This window comes from Ursus americanus, chromosome 3, assembly GCF_024610735.1.
Source record: "Ursus americanus isolate L20-20 chromosome 3, mUrsAme1.1.p, whole genome shotgun sequence".
Lineage (NCBI taxonomy): Eukaryota > Metazoa > Chordata > Mammalia > Carnivora > Ursidae > Ursus > Ursus americanus.
The window spans coordinates 2472255-2483324 of NC_142129.1; positions in this window are offsets into that span (position 1 = coordinate 2472255).

An 11070-nucleotide genomic window follows, 5' to 3' on the forward strand; every position below is an offset into this window, starting at 1 on the left:
AGGAAGCTGGCCTCCCCTTCCAGTGCCCGCCTGACCCCCGAGCAAGGCAAAGCACCTCAAACCAATGGGACAGAGCGTGCCACCCTCCACCGTGGCGAGAAGGCACCCCTGCTTGTCTGCGTTTCACTTCTTGCCCTGCTAGATTTTGCAGCTGTAAGGCCGGGGTGTGGCTCTTTCTTTTCCATGCGGAGATGGCATGGTGTTCTGTCCATGGAGCAAGGAGAGCGCCGTATCCTGGAGCCGCCCCCCCCCCCACCCCCGGGCTCCCGAACCCTCCCGCCAGGGCACCTTCCTGCCTGCTCACGAACTCAGACACATTTCTGCAGGCCTGACCTCCAAATACCAGGCTTCAGAAGGATAACTTCCCACAGCTCACCATGTCGGTCTCAGGCACTAAGTAGAGCTTTCAATCCCAGGGATCAACAGATAGACAAACTAAATAGCATTTTACAGAGTGGGGGGGACGCATGCCTGTTCCCTTTCATCTCTGGAGGAGGACTGATGCTATGCTTTCCCCTTCCTGAGAACCGGGCACCATTGCTGGGCACTGGATGTTCACAGGGGAAAAGGAAAACAATTACAGACTGGAATAATCCCAGTAAACAATTATTTGATAAAATTATGAATATACACAGATTTTCAACTCGCATAGCCTAAGATTATTAAAGTGCAGGAATTTTGAATAGTAAAACAGACAATGGAAGATATTCAGAAGTTCAGATAAATAAAAACAATCATTTTCCTTTGCAGTGGCAAATAGTTCAGTAAATATATGGGAACTGTGAGACACTCCCATGAAAAACATTAATTAAGTAAATTCTGTTCAGTGGAGGGGGGTGGAACACGCGGCAAGGCAAGCCTGCGACTCAGTAGCGCTTCCAGCTCTTTGAAGACATTCGCACCGTCAGGCTGGATGACGCGTTGGCCATGCGTGGCAGCCCTGCTTGGACAGTCTTGGTCCCCCGGACTGCGGAGATGCACCGAGACAGAATGCCTGGGCAGGGGGCGCCTGGTCCTACAGAGCACGTGGTGCCGGGCGGGTTGCCCTCCGATGTCTACGAAACACCAGCAGAAAATAGTCCCCCAACCTTTCCTTATTTATAAAGTGTGATACCCACGGAAGGAGAGGTGTAATTCCTCCTTCTTACTGTGACATTTTCTCTGACTCTTCTTTTTTCCACTTGGAAGCCCGTCTTCTCTTTTTTGTCAGCTCTGCCAAAGGGACGCTTCCCCATCGAGAGCCTGACCCTGAGCTTGGAGCCCTCCTCTCAGACTTGGGTCTCATTTGCTGTTTTGTGCTAAGGCGAGAAGCAAAGGTGCTGGCGGCCAAGTCATAGCTGTGTATTTTTCTTGCCCTCAAAGAGACTCAGCGTGTTCCTGGAGGGGGTGTGCTGATGAGTCAGTGGACAAGGGCATCGGAGCTCCACACACCCTGTGTCCTGTCTCCTCAGAGAGGCTGGGGCGGCAGTTGCTTCTAAAACATCTACAGTAGCCGCTTGTCCCCACTTAGAGCCCCATGTGCCATCAGGGGGGAGGGATCTGTCACTCACGAGGGGCCTCTATATACTCCCGGCACCCCTCCATCTATGACTCCAACTCTTGCCGGGAACAATCGAAGAACTCAGCTGTTGTCGGATGTCAGTGATGAGGCTGGGGCTGGCGAGTAGATGCGTGCAGTCGGGTCTTAACGAGTGTTCGTCAACTCCCTGCACAACGAGATCACTTGATTATCTTCGAAGCACCCAATGTGTGCTGGAGTTGGCCTGGACAGCTCATGTGACCCCACGGTTAAATATCCAGGACTATTTACACCACAGAAATGGGCAAATACTACAAATCAGGGCACCCCCCCTCCACCCCCGGCCCCAGAGAACCGGTTCACCCGCACAGCACCGTTGGCACCGTGGATGGAGTCAAGGTTGCTTTGGAACTGAGCTCCCACTAAATGTGTTACTCCTGATCTGGCGGTGAGGGTTGCGAGGTTTCGAAGGGCATGATTTAATCTATGCAACAGCCATGTAAAAACAAGTTGTGTAATAACAGGCCTCTAGTTTATTTCTTAAATATCAGCATCTCTTTAAGCCGGCTTCCTGAAGGTGTTAACTTCAGGATGAAAGGTGAGAAAACAGTCCAGCCTTTCATCTTTGCATTTCAGAGGCCCTGCGTTCCCGCCGAGAATTAATATGCTCGTGTTTATTTTTGCTCTTTGGCCTCGGATGGGTAACAAACATTCTCCAGGGACCATCCCGCAGGGAGGGATTTAGTGCACTCTTTGTTTTAGAATCGGGCAGCACTCGAGGACCCGCGGATTCGGAGTGCTGGACGTTCTCTGAGGGTTCTTGGGGTTCATTAACATCCTCGAACTTCGTTAATGAGATTGAGTTAATTAAAGCCAAAGAATTCTGATCCTTCTCCCCAAGTTATCCGGGTATTTCAAACGGACGCATTATTTTCATCTAAAGTATGTAGATTTGCTTCCGTTGCCCACGTTATTTTTCTCGTTAAGTCCTGGTTTGGATCGTTTGTCCTTCTTGCCTCTTCTATATAATTTTCTGGATTAACTTCCCACAACACAAAAGCTGGACTTGTTCTTGGTCCCCAGAGACTCGCTGTCTTGTTTTTGACTCCTCTGGGAAGTCTGAGGAAATCCTCCTTATAACAATTTTAGGTTGGTTAAAGGGAAAAACCACCATTTTCTATTTATAACTCCACAGCTCACCAGCATGTCAAGATATGTCGAAGGAGATCGACGTCACCGTGGGACCAGCCGCAGCGCCAGACCAGGGGCCCTGCCCACCACGGGCTCAAGTCGCCCCTCGGGCGGGACAGCACGGCGGCACCTGCACACCCACCGAGACCCACACGTGCTGTCCTGGCTTCTCCAACAAGCGTGCTGGGAAGGCAGTGGCTGTAATTTACTTTGCCCTCCATGTAATCTTTGGATACACTACTGGTAGGCAAATTAATCCGTGAGGTCACTGGGCGCACTGCAGGTCCCGAAGTAGGCTCCCAAGGAGGCACCTGGGAACCGCAGCGTCGGAGACAAAGCCAGACAGACGGCAAGAAGGACCCGCTCTGCTCACTCACTTTGCAGCGGCCTGGAAGGTGGGGTCCCAGCTAGGAGACGGAGCCCACTGTCAATACCAAGATGCAGAAGGCAAGAGTCATAACACCGAGGGTGACTCACCCATCTGCAAACAAGTCCTAACAAGTGAGTTCAGAACAAAACGACATCAAATGATGCAGACTTGTTGCTTCCCCTTTCCCCAAGCAGAGGAAGACTAATAACAGAATGGCGGCCATCTGCCCACAGAGAGTCGTTTGGGGCAGTGAGTGTGAGGTGTGTGGGGACCTGAGCTGTAGGAAAAGGGAGCGGCTGGTGTGGCCTGTCTGCAGCGTGCATGAGCGCCGTGGAAGAAGCCGTCACCGCGGCCCAGGACGGTTGGTTGGCCATGCGCCCTCACTCAGGTTTATAATCACTTGACGTCATTGTAGGGTTCAGTGGGTTACCTGCGTGCCACCACAGATTAAAAATACCCTCCCAGGACATCAGTCCCCTGCCATCCCCCAGGAGGGGGTAGGAAGGAGAAGAGTGGCAGCCCCCACCGGAGAGCTCACTGAGGTCCACACTCACAGACTTCGCTTAAAATGAATGCCACAGAGTCTGTCAGGGACAAATGGGGGCCATAATGCAAAACGTCAGGAGCCTGTCCTCTGGAATGGGGCGAGCACTTTATAAAGTGCCTGGTCTCCTTTGCGGGTGACTTAGTTAGAGATGAAGCCCTGTGACGTTTCTTCTTCCTCGCCCCATACTTTCTGAAACAGTGGTTCTTCTTCTTCTTTTTTTTTTATGTTCAGTTAGCCACTGTGTAGCACGTCATTAGTTTCCAATGTAGTGCTCAGCGATTCATTGTTTGCGTATAACACCCAGTGCACCATGCAGTACGTGCCCTCCTTACTACCCATCACCGGGCTAGCCCATCCCCCACCCCCCTCCCCTCTGAGGCCCTCAGTTTGTTTCCAGGAGTCCATAGTCTCTCATGGTTCTTCTCCCCCTTCTGTTTTCCCCCCTTCAGATTTCCCTCCCTTCCCCTCTTGTCCTTCGTGCTATTCCTTATGTTCCATAAATGAGTGAAACCGTATGATAATTGTCTTTCTCTGCTTGACTTATTTCACTTAGCATAATCTCCTCCAGTTCCATCCATGTTGAAGCAAATGGTGGGTAATCATTCTTTCTGATGATGGCTGAGTAATATTCCATTGTATATGTGGACCACAGCTTCTTAATCCAGTCATCTGTTGAAGGGCATCTTGGCTCCCTCCACAGTTTGGCTATTGTGGACACTGCTGCTATGAACATTGGGGTGCATATGGCCCTTCTTTTCACTACGTCTGTATCTTTGGGGTAAATACTCAGTAGTGCAATTGCTGGGTCATAGGGTAGCTCAATTCTTAAAGAACTTCTCAGACTGAAACAGTGGTTCCTGACTTCGTCTGCAGTGAAGCTAGCCTCAGAGCTCGTCGGAACTATGGGAGCTTAGGGCATGTTGTTGGAGAGGCTGGCTCGCAGGCGGCCCAGGCATCTGCATTTTCACGAAGGCTCGTGGTGAGTCTCATGCTGGCGGTTAGAGGCCACTCTTGGAGAAACAGCTCTGCATCACAGGAGTCAGAGGGGGTATGACAGGGACATGTTGCAGGCTGGGCTGCCGGGGCCAGGACTACAATGGAGCTGGCTGGGCAGGGTGTTGAGGAGGGCATGTGTGGGGGGTCGTGGGGAGCAGAGTTGGGCCAAGGAAGGCCAGGAGCCTGTGGCTGTCCCCGCAGCCCCGGGAGTTGGGTGTCTAGGCTGAGTGAGGGGTGCCGCGTGTTGGTGTGGCTTTGGGTGTGGGCAGCTCCTGGAGGGAGGCGTGAGCGTGAGCAAGGTGTCTGCTCACGAGGCAATTCCCAACCAGCTGACAGTGAGGGCTGTCTTCAGGAGGCACTCCCAAAATCCGGGGGCCCAGGACCTGACTCCTGGGGGGCAGGTCTGGGTAGCATACTTGGCACCCCTCCAGCAATCAGGGAGATGTTGGGAGGCACGCCTGATGACACTTCGTGCCCTCCTGGGGCCTCCTTCCTTCAGCTCGCTTTGGACCCGTATTTTCTTCATTTAAATTACAACCCTCCCACTTTCATCCCCAGGCCCCCTCTGTCCCCTCTTCTTCTCTTGATCAACTGCAAACCCATGTCCTTATGTCTCCTGTGATGTCCTCAAGGCACCAGTGATGTGTAAGTTACTTATCGCCCGTATCATGATTAATTTGTTCATTTGTCCCCAGTGTGGGCCTGTTTTCTCAAGCACAGTCATTAGGGTCCGGACCTGAGCTCTGTATTAGGAAATGGCAGTCCGGTCCCTTTAAGAATAAGCCGAGAGCAGATGCTTCTGAAAAAGTTGTAGGATGTGGGCTGACCTGGGCGCATTCCCATCGAGGTGAGCAGAAGGTGAAGTAGGGACCTTGTGAGCGCATCTCTGGCTCGTTGTGGTCCCGGAGACAGAGCTGGCACCGCGCTTGTGAGCCATTTTATGGTAAATGCAGCCTGAGTCACCGACAGAAGTAATGAAACGAGCCAGAGTGGATTCAGTTAAGCCTGGGGAGCCCTGATGGGCACACGGGAGAGGCTGAGGACTAATACATCAGGCACGCCGCGGAAAACACAGCTAAGGGCAGATCAGAGAGTGGAACTTGCATTGGAAAAGAATGCTTCCAGAGAAGGAAAGGCGGAGCCCGCGTCTTGGACCGCGAAGGAGCACTTCTTGTGACCATGTTTGTTCTGTGGGGGAGGGAACTAGGGCACCTGGAGCTCAGGTGATTTCCTGTCACACCCTTCCCTCACGACAGGACCAAGACAGACGTCGTGGTTCCTGGTGCGGTGCCCCCATGGCGGAAACTGTAAAATCAGCCTGCCTCGAGTCATGCATGAGGCATGATTTCCTGTGGCCACAGTAAGCCCGGGTCCAGGTCACATTCCTACAGGACAGAGTACGTAAGTCACTTAGTTCTTACAATGCTGACACGGCGTGTAGCATTGCAGTCTTGTAGTAGTATTTCTTTTTTATGAATGTGTCCTAAATACTCAACTATATCCTAAGTCCAAAGGAGTGGAAGGGGCATGACTGACCCTTCCCAGATAGCACCTGTACGGAATGGGTGCTCAGGGAAGCGGTCATCGCAAACAGAGTTAGCCTATCTTGATAATCAGTTGGCACACAGCCTGTGACGAGGCGATTTGCTCAGGGTATGACCACAGCCTGGGGAGACGGTCGGCCGTCACCAGGGCTCAACCAGAACGTGTCACTTGAAAGGCCGGTGGTCTTCACGGGTGACTGCGAGGGGCGATGCATGTATTTTTACCAGGTTTAAGATGAAAAGAAACAGCAAGAGAATGTGGGCAGTATGTGTGCACGTGTATGCGTGCACTTGTGTACGTGGGTGCATGTGCGTGGGCGTGTACTGGGGTGCACACGAGTGTGCATGTGTGTGCATGTGGGTGTGTGCACGTGTGTGGGGGTGCACCGATGCGTGTGCAGATACGTGTGCATGCAGGTGTGTGCGCATGTGTGTGTGTGCGTGTGTGTGCACGTGTGTGCATGGGCGTGTACTGGGGTGCACACGAGTGTGCGGGTGTGTGCATGCGGGTGTGTGCACGTGTGTGTGGGTGCACCGATGGGTGTGCAGATGTGTGTGCATGCAGGTGTGTGTGCATGTGTGTGTGTGCGTGTGTGTGCAGGGGTGCGTGCACTTGTGTACGTGGGTGCGTGGGCGTGTACTGGGGTACACACGAGTGTGCATGTGTGTGCATGCGGGTGTGTGCACGTGTGTGGGGGTGCACCGATGCATGTGCAGATGCGTGTGCATGCAGGTGTGTGCGCATGTGTGTGTGTGTGCGTGTGTGTGTGTGCAGGGGTGCGCCTGCCTTTCCCGTGACTTCCGAAATGCCCTTAAATGCAAACTTCACAAGTTCCACGCTCACAAAGTTATGGTCACACTCCCAAATGCTTCAGAAATCTCTCTGATTTTCTCTTTCACTGTTTCCAACCCCATGTTGCATGTTGGCTATGAGATGACAGGAAAGGGTAAGTTTGCAGTGGCCCCTACATGTGGAGAGCCAAGGCTCCCGTGCTAAAGTAACAAGATTAATACCTTCTTGACAGAATTTAATAATATGGTTTTATAATATTTAATTTTGTTCAGAAAATATCTCTCAGTAGGAAGCCTTTTTTCCTTTACTTACCTAAACATTATTACTTTAAAACAATTTCCTGGCACAAAGAATTTATTATGTAGACTTGTGATCTGAGTCTTAGAGGCCTTTGGGGGAGGGATGGATTAACTTCAAGTTAATTTGGACATTCAACCAATTTTGACAAGCTGAGTCGTCAGCCTCCTGCAAATAAGGGTAGTTATATCTGAATTTATCTTATTTTAAGGGCAGTTGACAGAGAGAAACTTTGCTTTTGCCTCAGATAACAAGAGGTCTTTCCATTTCTTGCCCTGAAGTTGGACACAATTAGTCACGTTAATTTGTCCCCCTGTGGGTTTCCAAATATGGTTGTCAGCAACAGACTCGCTACGTGACAGCACTTTTACTAAATGACCTAATTACTCTCCTTAACGCCCCAAACAGTGATTTACCATCCATTAGGAAATTCCTAGTGGAGTCTTCCTGCTAATATCTTGGTGGTAAAACCAGTGGAAATAAATTGGTTCTGTCGAAAGTATTCTGACAAGGCTGGAGTTGACTCTGCACAAAGAGAAAGGAGGGAAGGGATTCAACTTTCCCCAAATGGGGATGTTAGCAGATCAAACAGCCTTTCATCAGTATTTAAAAGTGATTTCTTTAGAATTCTCTAGACAGACTGTCCTTAGGACCATTATGCCGCAGGGAAAGAAATCCCGGAATCTGAACAAGTGCCCCTCCCGGCCCCCCAGCGGCTCTCTGCACGGGGACCCCTGGTAGCCCCCTCCCTGTGATGGACAGGGAACTGCAGGGGGACCCTGGGCTGAAGCTCGGGCTGGGCTGGTCCTTGCTGGAGCTGATACCCAGGTGAGACCCACATCTGACATTCCTCCCCCAGCCATCTTTCCTCCTAAAGTGCTTGTCAAAATACAGCCCCCACTGGAGAGGCCCAGATATGGTTGTTGGGAGCAGGGGCTCCTGGGACAAGGTCAGAGCTGGGGAGGAAAAATAAGAGAGAGGCCAGTAGGGTTCCAGGTGGCAAGACTCACCCCTGCACGTCTAGAAAAGGCATTCTAGGGTGGGTAACTGTCCATTAAATTTAGCTTTCAGTGAACTGCTCTTCCTAGGGGCCAGGCATTGTGATAAAGGTTTGCATGCATTTTCTCGTCCGGCCTCAAAAACCCTCCATGAATTAGATCCTATTAAACCCACATTTAGCAGGAGGGGCCCTCAGGACCGATCACAAAAGCAGTAAGTGACAGGAACAGCTTTCATCCCAAGAATAAAATAAATACTGAAATCGAATGAATGCACGTAGTGATCTCTGTATTGAAACTCCGGCCTTCTGAGGGGGTCCCTGCACCATGGCGTGGTGGACGTGGTGATGCCTCCCCCGGACCCCCTCACGGGCAGAGTGCGCCGTCTCCCACGGGCAGGACGCTGGGCCCCGGAAGCTCACCCTCCCCATGGAGCGTCCTCCGCACGAGGAGCTGCCTCACCCAAGGCTGGAACCTCTTCCTGCCGGTGCCCCGCTGTGGCTCACAGGTTGGTCAGGCCCACGAGGGCCCAGCCCCCCACCTGGTTTGGGGCAACTCGGCAGCTCCTCCCAACTCGGCATTCTCTGAGGACCGGCTGGAGCCCCTGCTACCATGACCCTGCAGGTCACCTGCTCTCCGCCCGCTCTGCCCCCCACAGACCTGCCCGCAGGTGTCCGTCTCATAGCCTGTTGCTGGAGAACCTGGTATTGCAGCTGATACTAGGGGTGGGCGTGGGCACAGCCTCAGAGATGGGATTTTTGGAGTTGGGTCACCCACTGGGCAGCCAGAAACGAGAGCCGTGCCGTTGGTGGTGGGTGAAGTGCGGAAAGCCCCAGCCTGCCCCCGGGCGCATCCTTAGTGCTTCTGCAGGTCTGGAGAGAGATGATGCGTCAGTGGAGGGAGCCATGGGAGCACCAGCTCAGGCATCTGAGAAGATCTGGAGAAGTGAGTTTAAGGATCACAGAACTGAGTGGATTCTGCCGGGAATCATGGAGGAGAAAGATTGTTCTACTGGGGACAAGGACATCGGGCTTCTGGATGGACACACGGCAGCGAGCACAAAGTGTAAATATCTTTCTTTCGAGTAGTAACTTCCACCAGAGAATACCCCTCATGGAAGACACACTGAAATCTGAAGTATACACAAGACTTCCACCCCATGGTATTGGCCAGCCTCTCTCATTGCTCACCACAGTGTGTGCCCAATGGCACATGCACGGACAGTCATGGTGGCAGCAGGGGTGGGGGGAGCTGCTCCCGTGCCCCTGGCTTGGGTCCCTCCCACCAAGGCTGATGTAGCTTCTAGCAGTGCCAGCAGCCGAGGGCCCAACTTATCCGCAACAGACATCGACCCTGCCCTGACCCAGCACTACCTCTCGAGGACACTTGCCAGCCACTCCATGGACAGTGGAAAAGGGCAGCAGTCATCTTGACCGGAAATAACACAGATTCCAAGTATGGGAAGGCCTTCGTGCCTGTAGACTCACGGAAGGTTTGGTCCACTGATACATACAAGGCGTAGCACATGCTTGGACGAAAGCACCCACCTTTACCAAAGATGTCACGGCAGTAAGCACAAGACAGTGGCAGACCCTTGTCCTTTCCAGAACCCACCAACCATGGAGGGCCTGTCTGGAACGCAGGAGATCCACCGCAGTGTCTCCTGGTGCTAAGTGGGAAGTGTGGCAGCTACAGCCTAAGAGGAACGTGACGACCAGAAATGAGGATCTGGTTTTCCTCCAATAGATAACTGGCCAGATCAGCAGTGGGGAGGTGATGAGTGTCTGCAGCAGCTTCAGGGTGGCTACAGGAGCAGGGCTTGTAGTCCCCTCGCTTTTCTGGTCCGTGTTTGCCCAAGAACAGAGAGACTCATGCAAATGCATGGAGCTTTTCCCGTGCAGGGTGAGCTTAGTATATGAAGCGAGCGCTGTGCTGCGCCACCCACACCACATTCCAGTCCCTGTGAGGCCCCGACCCTCCCTCCCAGCTGCCGGACCTGCTGGCTGCTGGGGGCTCGTGGCTGAGGAACAACCAGGGCACATCAGCCACTGAATGAGATGCCCCTCCAGTCGGGCACAGCTCACGTCCAGTGATGGTCAATGTGGACGCCTGATACCCTGTTCTCCTGCTTAGGGGCAACCCTGCAGGTCTGTCTCAGACTCAGCGCTCCCCGTGGGATTATGTGACGTCTCTGTTGCTTGTGCCCCGTAATCCAACTTCCTCCCCATTTGTGTTCCCCGCCGTTCTTGAGTTCCTACTGAGAGAACCCCCCTCCCTAAAACTTTTGCAGCCTAATTTCTGTCTTGGATTTTATTTCCTCATGAACCTATCTTGCGACAATGATTTGAACAGCTCTTGAAAAATCAGAAACATCATTTCTGGAATTGTGCTTTTTTTTTGTATTCATGTTAGGCAAACTTTAAAATTCTTGACCCTATCTTTGATAAATCTGAGCACAGACGTTCTCGATTCCAAGGCTCTTTTTTTTCAGGGAGACTCTCAATCTGCTCCCAAAACTCCACTGGACAGAGACTCCTGTCCTGTTTCCAGTAGTGCTGAGACTGGATACAATCAATATTGACACAATGTATATTCATTCATCAGGTTAAAACAGTAAAGATGTTGACCGTGGCTAAGGAGTACCTGAGGGGAGACTGGCATAAATACTAGACAGGCGCTTCTTCCTTCCTACCAAGGCACAAAAAGTAAGTCGCTATCGCCAATGACAGCCATCTGATTAGTAACATAGTCAAACCATTGCTACTTTCGAAATATGGCTATGTTGTCAAGTGTGTGATGTTAGATCATACCACCA